Source organism: Lolium rigidum, chromosome 2, assembly GCF_022539505.1.
Source record: "Lolium rigidum isolate FL_2022 chromosome 2, APGP_CSIRO_Lrig_0.1, whole genome shotgun sequence".
Classification (NCBI taxonomy): Eukaryota; Viridiplantae; Streptophyta; class Magnoliopsida; order Poales; family Poaceae; genus Lolium; species Lolium rigidum.
In genome coordinates, this window is record NC_061509.1 from 65,530,541 (window position 1) to 65,547,137 (window position 16,597).

Consider the following 16,597-nt stretch of genomic DNA (forward strand, 5'->3'; position numbering starts at 1 on the left):
TGGTTTAGATCGAATTGGTGCTTCATGTGGAGTCCGATCTTCTAGGTTATTTGTCTAGCATCTTAGTTATCTTCCTTACCTCTTATATTATTTCCTTGTGTGCCTCACGTCAATGTAAAAGGCCAGGGTAGCTGGGCTATTTTTATTATTACGAATCAGCCAGGAGTCCAATAAGAAATCCCAAATGCTAAAAAACATCCGGATGCTCCCTTCTTATTCTGGCACTCGATTTTGGGCCGTTGGATCGCGTCTGAGAGGCTGGCAATCGCGCATCGTCCCGACCAACTGACACCTGGGTCCCGACCGGATCCCACCTCCACCTGGGCACGCGCTACATGTTTTCTCCGCCGAATGCATCCCCATTCCCCACCCCATTCCCCACCCCATTTTTCTCCGGCTTTGTTCCTGCCCAGAATCGGTGGTGCCTGAGGAAGCTGAGCAACGCGGAGGTCGGCGCGCGCGTGCGTCTTCGTCGGAGGGATAGCGAGCACAAGATGGCGACGAGGTCGTCGCCGGACGACGAGGCGCGCGGTAGCTGGAGGAGCGAGTCGCGTGGTTGTGCGGCGAGATCTGCGTCGAGGAGCCAGACGCACAGTAGTGCGACGGGATCTGCGGCTGGAGAGAGCGGCGGGCTCGTCAGCGGAGGGCTAGGTTTCTACATCGAGCAAACCTGGGTATGGGCATGAAACCTCCTAATCTCGAGCGATTTTTCATTCAGCAGATGCGCAATCCCATGGCAGCATGTGCGGATTCATCTCGTGGTGTCATCCCCCGCTCGGTTACTTGTTTGCAACACCTCCTACTGCTTTATCCCCTGTATTATCTAGAAATTTGTGGCATAAGCATCCTCCTAATGTCCATCTTGTGTTGATTTTAATCTCGCGGTTCCCATGCCCTACTGAACCCGCACATGCCCTTCGTTGTTGTGTGTGCCACATGATGTTTTCTGCCAGAGCGATTGGTCATGTAGTTCAATGGCCATTCCTGAGTATTTAGGTAGTTCCCCAAGTTTTTTTGTGGGTTTTAAATCCACCAGTGGGAAAATCACCAGTACTTGTATTTATTTTATTTGTTCTGCACCTAAAATGCTACTAACCGCTAGCTTAGTATTACTGGTACTTCTGGTTGTAATAGGTAGTCATTCAGTTCACATCACAGAGGGATCTGAATTGGTAGGCAGTTTGTATACTGGATTTAATCAAGTTGCTTGGTTCCATATGATTAAGTTGTTTCCGGAACCCATCTAAGTTGTTTTTAAATTTGTCAACATGTTTTTTGCTAGGGGCGTTTATCTTATGATTTAGTTTAGCGTCATTTTAGTTGCACACTGTATTTCACAGTTGTTTTTGTTGAACTTGCATAATTTGTTGACTGAATTTAAGCAAGTTGCCTTTTCACAAGTTTCCTTTTAATACAACCATATGCATTTGAAAACTGAGTTAGCTAGATTACTCTTTCTAGGAGACAAAGGTTTTAATCCTATCAAGTAGAAATTGCCAAAGAGATGACCAAGGGTGCCCGCTTTGCGTCTACCAGAAGCTGATGTAGCAGCAGGGGGCATCCAGCGCCTCATCCACAAACTGGGCATCATATAATGGGCAGCAATAAATTTTAACTGTTTCATTTTCTAAGTTTCCATGGAACTTTCCTCATGAGGTATAAACCTATCTATAGATACTGCGGAATTTTTATTCTATCCCTCCTGCAAGAAGATTCCTGCAAAATAGAGCGGACCTTAAGTTGCCTACTTTTTTGTGTGTGGGGCTGAAGTTGTATTGCTAGCATACCTAAGTTGTGTACTGTCATTAGGTAATTTGGTTCTACCTCCATGCCTAAGTTGTGTTCAATAATATAGCTAGTTTTTTGTGCTCTTTTTTAATTCCTGGAGCACCATGCTAAAGTCTTGACCACTTGGGAATTATAGTTGTTTTTTACACCATGCCTAAGTTGGGTGCTGCCAGTACTTAAGTTGTTGTATGCCACCATACTAAGTTATGTTCTACAATGTAGATACCTTTGTGTTCGCTATTTTCCCCGCTGCTTACTCGTCCAAGTTGTATTGCTAGCAAGAAGGTTCCTGCAAAAAAATAGAAGACACCAGCCTTAAGTTGCCTACTTTTTTCGTGTGTGGGTTAGAACTTGTACTTGCAGCGTACCTAAGTTGTGTACTGTCATTTGGTCACCTACAAATACAAAATAGAACCAACAGTAAGTTGCATACTGATTGCAAGTTGTCCACTTCTCTTGGTAGCCGCTTAACATATGTATATTCATTGGGGTATTCTTTTATTGTTCTAAGTTGTTGCATACACTACACTTGTTGTTTCGAAACACACACTTAGTTGCTTTTTTATCAGCTTGTAGCATGCATTTGGCTTTTTTTTCTTTTGAATTATGCTTTTGGCCTTCGTAGGTTCATGATGCTACCTAAGTTGCTTATCATGTTTCATTAAGTTGATTATCCACTTTAGATTAAGTTGTTTTACGCACTCTCAAAAGTTGCATGTTGCAGTCCACCAAGTTGTAGGTACCAGACCAACTAAGTTGTTTCATCAGGCAACTTGGTTTATCAACTTACGCAAACACAGTAACTTGTTTTTCCCATTTCCTTAAGTTGTTTAATGTCCATTATTAAGTTGTTTTTTCCAAATCCATGGACTAGGGTTACTCTATTGATTCATGATGCAAATCAGTCAACTTAATAAGTTATTTATGCCAATATAAGTTGCTTGGCCACTTATATTAAGTTGCTTGTTGCTCCTTAGCAAAGTTATCTTTTATCACAGTTTCAGTATACATGCATGTGCTAGGCGTTTTTTTTACTTTTATGTGTACGCAATCATGCAAATAATTTCATTGGTGACCTCGTCTAGCTAAGTTTGCGGCGATACTTTAGTTGAGTTTTGGGACTTGTTCATACATGTTACTTTGCTAAAAAAAACAAGTTCTCTAGATTCCATACCTTTTTGTCAAGTCGTATGTCTTTTAGTTGCTGCTAAGTTGCTCACTGTTTACTATTAAGTTGTGTGCAAAGTATCTGCTAAGCCGCTCGCTGTTTTATCTGTTAAGTTGTGTACAGAGTAGTTGCTAAGTTGCCGGCAATCACAACTAAGTTTTGCAGCTAAGAAGTTGCTAAGTTACCTAGTTTCAGGTTGGTTTAAGTTACTCCCTAATTTCTGCTAAGTTGCTTCCTAATGTCTGCTAAGTTGTGTACAAAGTAGCTGCTAGGTTCCTAAGTCTACCACATCAGTTATACCGAGTGTGTGCTATTGTTGGATCTAATATGCACAGAAGTTCATGCTTGCTTAACTTTTATTATTGGTTTAAGGAATAGGTTTGTTCCAGAACCCTACCCTGTAGACATGCATATCCTAATCTAGGAGTAAAAGAAGAAGATAAATAAAATGGAGGTAGAGAAAGTTAGGTTCGTGTGATATGATTACCTCCTTCGTTTTGTTTTCCTTTTGGACAAGCCTTGAATCATGGAAAACCTGAAAAATTGCAGGTTTAATGGAGATCTTCAAGATATGAAGAAGAGAGAGTGCTGGGAGGAGGCGTCATGTGGTTCTGGATTGGGGCCTGGTTAGCACTGCACTAGCACGCGAGAGCTGCAAGATGGGTCGGAACCTAATCAGGGAATCGGGGGCGCGAGGGAGCCTGGCTGGTGGCGTGTGTTGCTTTTTTTTGACTGAGTGCTAGGTCATACTAGCTAGCATCCGGATGCTGAGTCGGACCAGCTAGCACCCGGATGCTGGCATGGACAAACCAGCACCGGATGCTAGCTAGCCACGTCCATAAGAAATAGAGTTCGTTTGTGTTTCAGAGTCGTGCCTGCGTGCACACTATAAATAAGACCAACCGGTCATTGTATTAGGGCAGACAATGTTTTGAGAGTTAAGAGATACCAGAAAACGCCATGGTTTTGGCGGCCACCTCTGCGTGTATTTATTTATAGTTGAAGAATCGATCTGGTTTCTGTGTTTCTTGGCGAGGAGATTGGAGGCCACCAACTTCTAATCTGCTACGTGAGTCCAGAGGGCTCGTCCGTGTGATTCCTGCAGACGTAGGGTTCCCATGTTGTTCGGTTTGGTCTGCATCAAATTCTTGTAAACCAATCTGCGATACTGCTATTCTCTTGTGATTTCATGTTGGTCTATTCTGCTGTCCTTCAACTGATCACAAGGATTTGAGGCCCTAGTGCTACTGCTGCTAGCTCTCACGACAAGCTGCGTTGCTGTTCACGTTTCTTTCCAACGACTGAATTTCGGAGAAGTCTGGGAAGGATATTAACTGCTGGCACCGTGAAAGATTGTCAAATCTCCGCGGCGTCTTTTCAGTAACACGCCGTATCAGCATCGTTCCATTTTTGGGCATAGGGGAGAAGGTGCCCCAGCTCCTTGCCCTCGCGCTTTAGCTCAACAATCCGGCCCAGGAGGCCGGAAGGTTTCTCTGGGACCGCAGCGGCGGCAGGCCCGACATGCAGCACTAGAGACTGCGGGCCGGTTGACGCACTGCCATCCATGGCCTTTCCGCGGGACGCCCCTGGCTTGAGGAACTGGGTGATCTTGGGGGTCGCCGACGGCGGCTTTGGCTTGGCTGCGGGAGGTCCTTGGCTTGGCGGCGGAGTTGGAGTAGTCCCGGCTGGCTCGAGGATAGGAGCTTCCGGGCGTGATGCAGAGGAGGCCGGCGCGGAAGTATCCGGCGCGGCCTTGGTGGGGGAAGAGCTTGGCTGCTTCTTCTTTTTCTTCTTCGGGGGGGGGGGGGAACCAGAGGTTCCGCCCGCCCGGCAGTTTTGTCGTCGGCGCCGGTGTTGCTGGCGCCGATGTCTTGGGTCTCAGGAGGGGAGATAAGATCCTCCTTTGCGCGGTGATCTGGCGGTGTAGGGGCCGCGCGCCCCGAACTTGTAGTGCCTCCCGGAGGGGAGGCAGAGAGGTGCGCGGCACCAGATGGTGCCGGGCTTGAAAGAGGAGGAGGAGTCGAGGTCCTTGCCGAGCCGGCAGAGCCCTCCGGCTTGGAGCCAAGCTGAAGCGCGGGGCTGAAAGAAAGAAAAAGAAAGGGTTGGGAAAAAGCAACCGGAAAAGAGCTTGGTAAGAACGAAATAAGCAAAAAGAGAAACAAGGAACTTACCCGGAAGAAACCGGCATCCGCTTATGCTTGTAACGCTTGGTGCCAACCTCTTTTCCCCCAAGGACTTCAGTCCAAGGGCGTTTGGCAGGAGGAGCTTGGCTTGAGCCGGCATCAGCAGCCGGAGCCTTGTTCTTCTGGCCTTGGGCCATGAGTTTCTCCACAAACTCGTCGCCTGCCTCGGCCCCCAGAGGAGCAACGTGCTCGTGGACCTGTTGTTCGGGGCTAGCTAAGGGAGCGTCTATGGAAGGAAATAGGTAACAGAAGAATATGAGAGGTCAAAAAGAAGAGCTACCTCAACTGAGCTCAGGTCGTCGGACGAACCGGCTGGCTCCGGCGCAGATTTGCCGAGGCGCGAAGCTGGAGTCCGGCCCATCTTCATGTCCAGCCAATGGATGAAAGGGTCCGGGTCGAACTTGTCAAGGGCACGCTTCCGGCAAGGGCCTCACCGGTCTGAGTCAATGCGGGGGAAACGGTCCTTGGCCTGAAAACAAGCAAGAAAAACAGTTAGCCATAATATAAAAGTTACCGGTAAACCAACCCGAGTTGCGCAAATCTCTTACTTCTTGGGTTGGAGGATTAGTGGAACTGAGAGGCCGGAGACCCCATTCCCAATCAACCGGCATGTCCGTTTGGCATATCTGGTTAGCCTTCAGGACCACATCTGCCTTGCTCAAGGGCAGGCCGGTGATCTTGGTGGGATCACCGGGGCCATACATCTCGCTCATCTTGTGAACGCGACGCTTGAGGGGAAGCACCCGGCGGCTGATGAAGGTGCGTATGATATCGTCGGAACAAATGTTGGTTTCGCTCATCAGCTTCAACATGAAGCGTACCACCCGGTTCGTCTCAATGTGATCCATACCAGGGTTGTAGTTCCAGTTGATCTTGGCGGGCGGCGCCGGGTTGAAGGGCGGCAAGTTGATGAGATCAGTGGCACTCTTGTTCTTCACGTAGAAGAACGTTGTCTGCCACAACCGGCAAGACTCGAGGCCGTTGAACTTAAAAAAGGGGCTCCCTTGGCGGGAGCCGATGATACAAGACCCGCATTGTACGGGGGTTTGGGCTTGGGAATGTCCTTGCCCTGGACCGAGTTGATCCGAAGAGAGAAGAAGCGTGCAAACGTCTCGCGAGCGGGACGGATGCCGATGTAGCCTTCCATGAAGGCCACAAAACAAGAAAGATAAAAAACGGCATTGCCGGGAAGGTGGTGAGGCTGAAGTCGATAGAAATCAAGGAATTGGCGGAAGAAATCGGAGGCGGGGAGGCCGAAGCCACGCTCGAAGTGAGCAAGGAAGACGACGACCTCACCAGGGTTGAGCACCGGTTCGATCTCGTCACCAGGAATCCGGCAGGAGACCCCTTCCGGTATCCTCCTAGACCGGTAGAGCCAGTCAATCTCATGTTGGGACACGTCGGAACCTCTCCAGGCTCCGCGTGTGATACCGGAAAGATCCTTTCCGGGGGCTCGGCTGGAGGTGCCGGCCTCTTGATCCTTGTTGGATTCTAATTCCATCCGGGCAAGATCTTCAGTTAGCCCGTCGGAGGTCCTACTGCCTTGACTACTAGAGGAGGGGGCAAGAAGAGACTCTTCGCTAGACATGTAGATCTGGGCGACACCGGTATCTACCGAAAAACAGTTTTCCCCAGAAAGACCCTCGCGCGAAGATCTACGAGTAAGAGAAAAAGCAAAATAAAGAGGGAATAAATACTCTACCGGCCCAAGATCTGGAAAGCTAAGAGAGAAGAAGTAAAAGGTATCGGGCCTAACCTGAGGCGGCGGAGTTGCAGAAGGAGAGGTTCGCCGGAGGGATGGTGAGCCTAAGGCCGGCGAGGAGGTCCGTCGACGGCGAGGTGAGGAAGAGCTCGAGGAAACGCCAAATGCCGCAACTGCGACAAGAGCGCTGCAGAGGTCCTTCACGCGGTGAAGTTTAGCGGCGTCCGGCGGAGCAGCAGCGGAAGTTCGTCGGGCGGCGGAGCTCGAACGGCGAACGGAGCGGCGGAGGCGCAGAGGGCAAGAGCACTATGCGCGAGGAAGTGGAGAATGCGAGAAGAGGAAGAAGAAGGAGCGGTTTCGCCTTATAAGGGAAGAGGGAGAAGTGGGCCGAAAACCGCTGGGCCTCGGTGGTTCGGATCGTGGGCCGCGACGGTTCGCTCCACGGGCCGCCACGTGGCGTGGCGATACACGCGTGAATATAGAAGGCCACAGGGAAGTGCACATGGATCCAGAACGGAGGCCAGGATTTGCTGTGAGGCTGTTAATGCGCGCAGAAGCGGAAGGGAAGTGACCCCTGACACTGACGCGTCAGTTACAGTGCGCATGTCACTGATAGGCGCGGGGCCCAAGATATTCTCGACTTCGCCGAGGAAGTGTTTAATGACTAAGATGCCGGAGGATAAGATACCGGAAAAGGTCTTGTAAAGAGAGATAACGAAAATCCTGGCAAAGATGCCGGATCCAAGCCCAGCACCGGGTAGATTAAACCGGTATCCTAAGGTAAAAGAACCTGGCATGGTCTTTTGGATAGAATCCGCCAGACTATACCAGCTTCAGGGACTAATGTTGGGGGGATGACCCCCGGTATGCCAAAGGCATGCCAAACCGGATGGTTTGAGCCATCAAGATACCGGTCTAATGTTTGTACCGGAACATAGAGATAAGAAATTAGCTAAGTGAGGCTAAGCCGGTATCCCCAAGAGGGGTATGCCGGAACCGGGTAAAGAAGATATCGGGCTACCGGAAAGAAGAGCATGTCGGCAGGACTGGTCAAAGATTCTCTCCAGAGCTAGAAGACAAAGATGAGCTAAGCAAAGTAGCTTTAAACGAAGGGTCGACGATAAAGAGGAGGATGACGGTCAAAGAAGCCGGAGGACGTCGGCATCCCCGATTAAAGAAGACCCCGGTGTCATCTCCGATTAAAGTAGCTTTGTAAAGTAGTTTGTCTAGTCAAAGATGCCATTAGGGTTTCTTTCCTCGTAAGCCATCCTCTCCCCTATATAAGGAGAGGGGCAGCCCTCTTCACGGGCACGCACGAAGAGAGCTAGGTTTAGAAGAACACATGTACTGAGAAACTTGTAACCTGTTGAGATCAATAAAGAAGATGATCTAGAGCGAGTTCTTCCTTATGTCTTTCTTCTTCAACCTCTAGCCTTGGCTAAGTTCTTGAGGAAACCATCCGAAAGTTCATCCCGTCTAATCACAAACCCTCCCCCGAATCCTCTTGCGTCCATTCGGCCCCAACTCAAGCCATCCTATGGCATCTGTCTGTTCACCACGACGACAGTAAAGGCGAATGATGGAAATTTAAAGGTAGCACTCAAGCAATTTACTTTGGAATGGCGGAGAAATACCATGTAGTAGGTAGGTATGGTGGACACAAATGGCATAGTGGTTGGCTCAAGGATTTTGGATGCATGAGAAGTATTCCCTCTCGATACAAGGTTTAGGCTAGCAAGGTTATTTGAAACAAACACAAGGATGAACCGGTGCAGCAAAACTCACATAAAAGACATATTGTAAACATTATAAGACTCTACACCGTCTTCCTTGTTGTTCAAACTCAATACTAGAAATTATCTAGACCTTAGAGAGACCAATTATGCAAACCAAAATTTAGCAAGCTCTATGTATTTCTTCATTAATGGGTGCAAAGTATATGATGCAAGAGCTTAAACATGAGCACAACAATTTCCAAGTATCAAATTATCCAAGACATTTTATCAATTACCACATGTAGCATTTCCCGTTTCCAACCATATAACAATTAACGAAGCAGTTCAACCTTCGCCATGAATACTATGAGCTAAGAACACATGTGTTCATATGAACCAGCGGAGCGTGTCTCTCTCCCACACAAGCATGTATTTATTCAGAGAATGAAAATAACAAAACAAAAATAAAATCACACAGACGCTCCAAGTAAAGTACATAAGATGTGACGAAATAAAAATATAGTTTCAGGGGAGGAACCTGATAATGTTGTCGATGAAGAAGGGGATGCCTTGGGCATCCCCAAGCTTAGACGCTTGAGTCTTCTTAAAATATTCAGGGGTGAACCACCGGGGCATCCCCAAGCTTAGAGCTTTCACTCTCCTTGATCATATTGTATCATTTCCCTCTCTTGATCCTTGAAAACTTCCTCCACACCAAACTCGAAACAACTCATTAGAGGGTTAGTGTACAATAAAAATTAACATATTAAGAGGTGACATAATCATTCTTAACACTTCTGGACATTGCATAAAGCTACTGGACATTAATGGAACAAAGAAATTCATCCACCATAGCAAAAGAGGCAATGCGAAATAAAAGGCAGAATCTGTCAAAACAGAACAGTCCGTAAAGATGGATTTTATTGAGGCACCAGACTTGCTCAAATGAAAATGCTCAAATTTAATGAAAGTTGCATATATATCTGAGGATCACTCACGTAAATTGGCATAATTTTCTGAGTTACCTACAGAGAATTAGGCCCAGATTCGTGACAGCAAGAAATCATGTTTCAGCGCGAGTAATCCAAATCTAGTATGAACCTTACTATCAAAGACTTTACTTGGCACAACAATGCAATAAAACTAAGATAAGGAGAGGTTGCTACAGTAGTAAAAACTTCCAAGACTCAAATACAAAATAAAAGTACTGTAGCAAAATAAACACATGGGTTATCTCCCAAGAAGTTCTTTCTTTATAGCCATTAAGATGGGCTCAACAGTTTTAATGATGCACTCGCAAGAAATAGTATTTGAAGAAAAAGAGAGCATCAAGAGGAAAATTCAAAACAAATTTAAGTCTAACATGCTTCCTATGCATAGGAATCTTGTAAATAAACAAGTTCATGAAGAGCAAAGTAACAAGCATAGGAAGATAGAACAAGTGTAGCTTCAAAAATTTCAGCACATAGAGAGGCATTTTAGTAACATAAAAATTTCTACAACCATATTTTCCTCTCTCATAATAACTTTCAGTAGTAACATGAGCAAACTCAACAATATAACTATCACATAAAGCATTCTTATCATGAGTCTCATGCATAAAATTATTACTCTCCACATAGGCATAATCAATTTTATTAGTAATAGTGGGAGCAAATTCAACAAAGTAGCTATCATCAAATATAGGAGGCATATTGTAATCATAATCAAATTTATCCTCCATAACAGGCGGCACCAAAAGGATACTATCATTATAATCATCATAAATAGGAGGCAAAGCATCATCAAAGAAAATTTTCTCCTCAATGCTTGGGGGACTAAAAAGATCATGCTCATCAAAACCAGCTTCCCCAAGCTTAGAACTTTCTATATAATTAGCAACAATGGTATTCAAAGTATTCATGCTAATATGTTCCATGGGTTTTTTAATTTTCGGATCAAACTATCCATGTCTTAAATCAGGAAATAGAATAAGAAGCTCATTGTTGTCCATTATGCCAAACTAGTGTAAACAAGAAACAAAAATATGCAATTGCAGGATCTAAAGGAAATATCTTCGAACACTCACACAATGGCGCCAGAAAAGTACTTTTACCTGGGACCGGAGTATGAGTGCCTTTTACCTTTCCTCCCCGGCAACGGCGCCAGAAAATAGCTTGATGTCTACGGGTGCTTCTATTCTTGTAGACAGTGTTGGGCCTCCAAGAGCAGAGGTTTGTAGAACGGCGACAAGTTTCCCTTAAGTGGATCACCCAAGGTTTATCGAACTCAGGGAGGAAGAGGTCAAAGATATCCCTCTCATGCAACCCTGCAACCACAAAGCAAGAAGTCTCTTGTGTCCCCAACACACCTAGGCCTTGTTTCCAAATACTGCAATCATCGCTTATTTACTGTTTTACTGCATTTTTACTTTCTGCAATATTACTACCATCAACTGCACGCTAGCAAGCTATTTTCTGGCGCTGTTACTACTGCTCATATTCATTCATACCACTTGTATTTCACTATCTCTTCGCCGAACTAGTGCACCTATACATCTACAAGTGTATTAGGTGTGTTGGGGACACAAGAGACTTCTTGTATCGTGATTGCAGGGTTGCTTGAGAGGGATATCTTTGACCTCTTCCTCCCTGAGTTCGATAAACCTTGGGTGATTCACTTAAGGGAAACTTGCTGCTGTTCTACAAACCTCTGCTCTTGGAGGCCCAACATTGTCTACAGGAATAGAAGCGTGCGTAGATATTAGCCGCCGACCCCCTAGTGCTCGCCGCCAGTAGGGTTGTGCTCGTCGTCGATGACGACGAGCGTCGACCGTCCGATCGTGATCTAATCCTACGGCATCCATTCACGCGTATCGTTTCGGGTTTTAAGACCCACTGACGGGCGGGACCCGCTGTCAGGCGGCCTGCTAAACTCCCCCCCTCTCTGGCCCGTTTAGATTCCCGCGCAGCCCACGAATTCAAATTTGAATTATTCGATTTAGCTGAAATTAAATACTGGTGCCCAATTCAAATTTGAATAAAATAAAATCCACTGAGCCAAAATTTATGAATTTGATATTGTTGGAAAGCTTATGAAATTATCTAGCCAACTACACTGGTCCCAACACTAGATTTATTGTGGAACTCATGTAGTAAAAATAACAAGGCGGCACCTTTTCAAACTCCAAACATTTATTAAAAATCAACCATAATGAATTTTGAGGTGATTAAAATTCTCATAATTCACATTTCAAAAACTCTAATTGTTTATGCAAAAATATGACATAGTTGTTTCATATGATCATGGGCTAGAATCAAATAATGGCTATGTAGTCATTTCTAGCTCATTTAAATTATTTTCAAATTTAGTATTTCAAATCTATGAGGTGTAGCATCTCATTTACATCACTTTCACAAGTAATTCAATGTGAGGTGATGATATTAGTCTTCATGACCCCATATGTTATTACTTGAGATATTAAATCTTTCCAAAGTAGTACTTAAATTGTATGAGATGAAGTATCTCATTTAAATCATTTTACCAAATGAATAAATATGAAGTGGTGACTTTGGTCAACATGATCTCATACTTTATTATTTGAGGAACTTAAATCTTAGTAATTTTTAATGAGAGGAAATTACTTTTAAAGGAGATAAATAGAAAACCCTAGAATGATGTTGAGTGATGATTGTGATGATGATAGATCATCTTGAGTGAGCCATTAAGGCTAACTAGTCTACTTAAGTATTGTTTGGTGATTGTTACCTCGTATCCGTTTATAGACGCTAGTACCAAAGGCTACGAGGAGGAGGAGGTCTTCTACGAAGAAGAAATGGAAATCTTTGATCAATACACCAACCAAGGCAAGCTATTACCAATGCAAGCTCTACTAATGCAAAGTGCAAGATACTTTTGCAATACTCTTTTGTTTAAAGATTTGTCCCAACCCAAGTTTTTATCTTGCAATCATTTACTTTGTTTACCAAAGCTTTTTCTTATAGTTGATATTGGTCTAGAGACAGAATACTACAAGAGCTTCAAACTTAGCCTAGAGAGCAAAAACTTAGTTAGCACCCCTCATGACTAGTTGCTAGCACTAAAACTAAAATTGACTACTCTAGATGGGAACTTGTGAAATAAATGACTTTGAAAAACCTTGGAATGATGAGTCATTCTATTGAAAGTTTTGAAGGTGAATATGAACTTTGGTGAACAATGTGACTCTTTGACGAAAACTGATGGTTGGGTTCGGATGCGATACCATTCCAATTTTTAAGTACCCCCACAATACCTGAATCTGGGTAGGGCTAACTGGAAACTTATGTATGTTAGTACGGGTTCCCTCTGAACAAGCGTCATAGGGGTTATGCCGAGGATGCATCCGTTGAAAGTGAAATGACGTGAAATGAGGTGAATGTCCTACCTAAGCCCTTTGCAGTTCCCAGGATGGCGGTTTGCAATGGCTGGGAGGCCAAACTCATAGGGGGAGGTGCCTGTACTAGGGTATGTAAATGAAAGGTTATGATTGGTAGTCCGCACACTGAGTGTGATAAATCAGGGCCAGTTACCCCTGACGGATTATTGAAATTATTGTGGCAAAAGTGTGCGACCTCTACAGAGTGTAAAACTATTCGAATAGCCGTGTCCGTGGTCATGGACAGTTGGAAAGGCCATATTGTTCCGTCATCAGAACTTTTCAAAATGTGACTGGTGACTTGTGACTTGAACTTGAATGGTGATTTTTGACTTGACTACCACCAAGTGTGGGAATGACACTAATGTTCCCGCTTGAGTAACTTTTGACAAATGAAGAGTCTTTGCTATTAAAGTGCTTATGAAATAAAACTGGCTTTGTTCAAATGAACCTATAGCTTAGAATCCATTAGAGATATTAGTACTTCTGTAACAACCCAAAAATTTCAAAACAAACAAATTGAATTGCCCTAGTTCCAAATTTTGGAACCAACAAAAACTTTTATTAAAATAAGATTTATACATAAAGATCTTGTTTAAATCTTGTGTTTTGCCATGATGAGTGTTATTATGCTTATGTGCTAAACCCTAAAACCCTAATGTGATCAAGTGAAGGTCACCAACCCAATAAAATAAAAGAGAAAGAAATCAAATAAGAAAAACCTTAAACCCTAATCTTCTCCAGAAATCATTTGGATCTATTTTGAGAAACCCAAAATAAAATAAAAGACATATGGGGGAATATAGCCCTAATAGGTAAATCTTGAACCCTACCCTTGTTATTTATGCTAAATGGTGGTGAACCATGGTGAACCCCACTAAACCCTAAACCTCCCCCCTCTCTTCACCACCCTAGCTAAATTAAAATAAAAGGAGATTAAATAAGAAAGATGCATATGTGCCTATGGCTATTTTTATAAAACTTTACCCTAAGCTTTTCTACTTTGCTTAGAGGTTTGGAAAAACCTTCATATACTTTACCTAGTACTTACCAAACCAAATCCAAGTGGTTTCCAAAGAAAATAAAAAGAAACTAAAAATGCCATAGAGGCATATGAGAGTAAAATAGCAAATTTGTGAATTTAAGAATCTTGACCCTAAGTCTTGTGGTGAATGGTTGGATCACTCCTATATACCATTTCAACACTTAACAACATCAAATGGGCCAAGAACACTCAAATCAAAAATCAAATGCAACATATGCATAGAGGCATATGAGACCCATAGCCATTTCCCCAATTTTTGCCCTATGACACTAAACCTTGACCAAATGGTGTGAGACCATCTCCAAACCTAATATAACACTAAATTGACCCTAACCCATGCCCAAGTGAAGCAAGGGGAACAACTTACAAAAATAATAAAATTTGAACCTCACCTCTTATGTGTTATGGCCAATTTTGCAAATCTTTGATCAAGACCTTTTGAAATGGATTCAATGGTTTGAAAATGTTTCTAAACTAATAAGAATCACATTAGAGTCAACAAAAGTCAACTCAAATGGGGAGAAATCAAATAGGGAGAAAATCCCCAAAATTCACTCACATACACTTAGCCAAATTTGCAAATCTTCACCAAAGGCCACCATTGCTTGACCTATTGTTTGTAAAACTCTTATATATGATAAACAAACACAATTGCATCAAAGAAACCAAAATCAAATCCAAGCAAATCTCAAAATCAACTTACATGTGATAATGGTCATGTGAACCATTTATAAAATCTTACCCACTTTGCACCCCTGTCTTTGACTTTTCCCAAACTAAACTTGACCAACTCTTGCCATGTCATCCAAGACCATGTCAAGATGAACAACTTTCATGTTGACCACCATACCTAATGTTGACCAGGTTGACCAGAATGCATTTGACAAGTGGAGACTTTGAAACTATGTGAAGATGACCCACTTTTTGAAAACTTGCAAAACAACACCAAATTGACCACCACCACCACCATTCCATCTCTATGAATATATGAATGAGATCCACCAAAGGAATTTCCAAAATTTGAAAACTTTTCTCTTTCGGCCATATCAACAAACACCTTGTGGGCAGCACCTATAGTTGTGCCCATGCTGCAATTTTGGTTGGACTTGGTCCAACTCTGGCCACCCCTGCACGTCTGGAGACCCTCCCTACCCTGCAGCACCAGAGCCACCACTTGCCATCACCACTACTTGACCCAAATCCACCGAGCTTGCCATGCCGTGGCATACATGACACACACCCATGTCACCTTCCTCTCCGGTCCATTTCGAGCATGCACGACCATGTCCTGGCCCCTCCACTCACCCCTCACGAACGTGCCAGACGTGATGCTCGACGACTTGATGAAGCACACACACCCAATGACACACATGCCGGCCACCCTAGTCACCACCATGCCACCACTTGCTCCCTCTCTTTCTCTCTCTCTCTCACCGTGTCACCACGATTGACATAGACCTCCTACACCTACCAGACATGAACATTGGACGGGGAGAGCACGAGGTCGACCACCACTACCCGTGTCACGTCCCCGATCACCACCCGTGGACACGACCCCGTTCCCGCGTGCACACTGCGTACCACCGCGTCACCCTGCGCCACCGGCTTCCTCTTGGTCCCACAACACCGCCGGACACGGCCATTGGCCCGCGCGCGCCCCGGGACGACGCCACGACGCGACGTCTTGGAAGGACGCCGACGTCGGCATTGACCCGGTGCGCCCTGCACACTACGCCATCGACCGCGCCACTACTCACGCGTCATCACCTACTCATGAGCTCACCGCTCGACGCGGCAGCGAGTGCGGAGAAGCCCATGCCCACCGTGCACCGTGACGTCGCCACCATGCCGGTCCCGTCGCGCCCCGCTCCTCCAGCCGCTATATAAACCCCCCGCACCTCCGGACTTCACCACACCATCCCACGAGCATCCTCCCCTCCCTCCTAGCACCGCTCCTCTCCCCTCTTTACCTCTCCACGGCGCCAAAGCTCGCCGGCGGCCACCACCAAAAGCCGCCCAGATTTTTGTCACCATAGCCCTCGAGACCTACACCAAAGTTGTAGCCCTTGGCAAGAGCTTTCCAACGCACCCAACCCCGCCGTAATCCGAGCTCCGAGGCAAAAGTTAGAGCCCCCGCAAGGTTACAGAATCGGGAGGAACACGACGGCCCAGCGCCGTTGGATCTTGATCCGACGCCCTGTGCGCCCCGCACGCTGGCCGCGTGCATGCGCCATGCAGCGCGGACCAGGCCGCATGCTGGGCCGGCCCACTCCTTTCCCGCCCTCCGGTTAAATTCAAATCTCGTTTTATTATTTTCTTCGTGTTTTGCATTCGGATGTTTTGCCAAAAGTTTAATAACCACAAATCTACTCGGTCAATTTTGATAAATTTTATATAATTGGAAAGCTCATGAAAGGCCCTATCCAACCACACTGGATTCAAATCAAAATATGTGGTAGAATTTGAATAGTAAAAATAACAAATCAGTAACTTTTCAAACTTCAAATAAATCTTAAAAATCAACCATAAACTATTTTGAGGTGGTTCCACCTCTCAAAAATCACATTTGATGTTTTCTAATTTATTATGTAATAAAATAC

General features: G+C 45.0%; 1 long non-coding RNA gene across 1 annotated transcript; it reads left to right on the forward strand.

Annotated features, from left to right (window-relative positions):
- The first annotated feature begins 390 nt into the window (after positions 1 to 390).
- LOC124691861 lies at positions 391 to 3,932 on the forward strand. The gene is made up of 2 exons (XR_006999202.1): positions 391 to 674; positions 3,506 to 3,932. It is a non-coding gene; the product is annotated as an uncharacterized LOC124691861 (long non-coding RNA).
- The last annotated feature ends 12,665 nt before the right edge of the window (positions 3,933 to 16,597 follow it).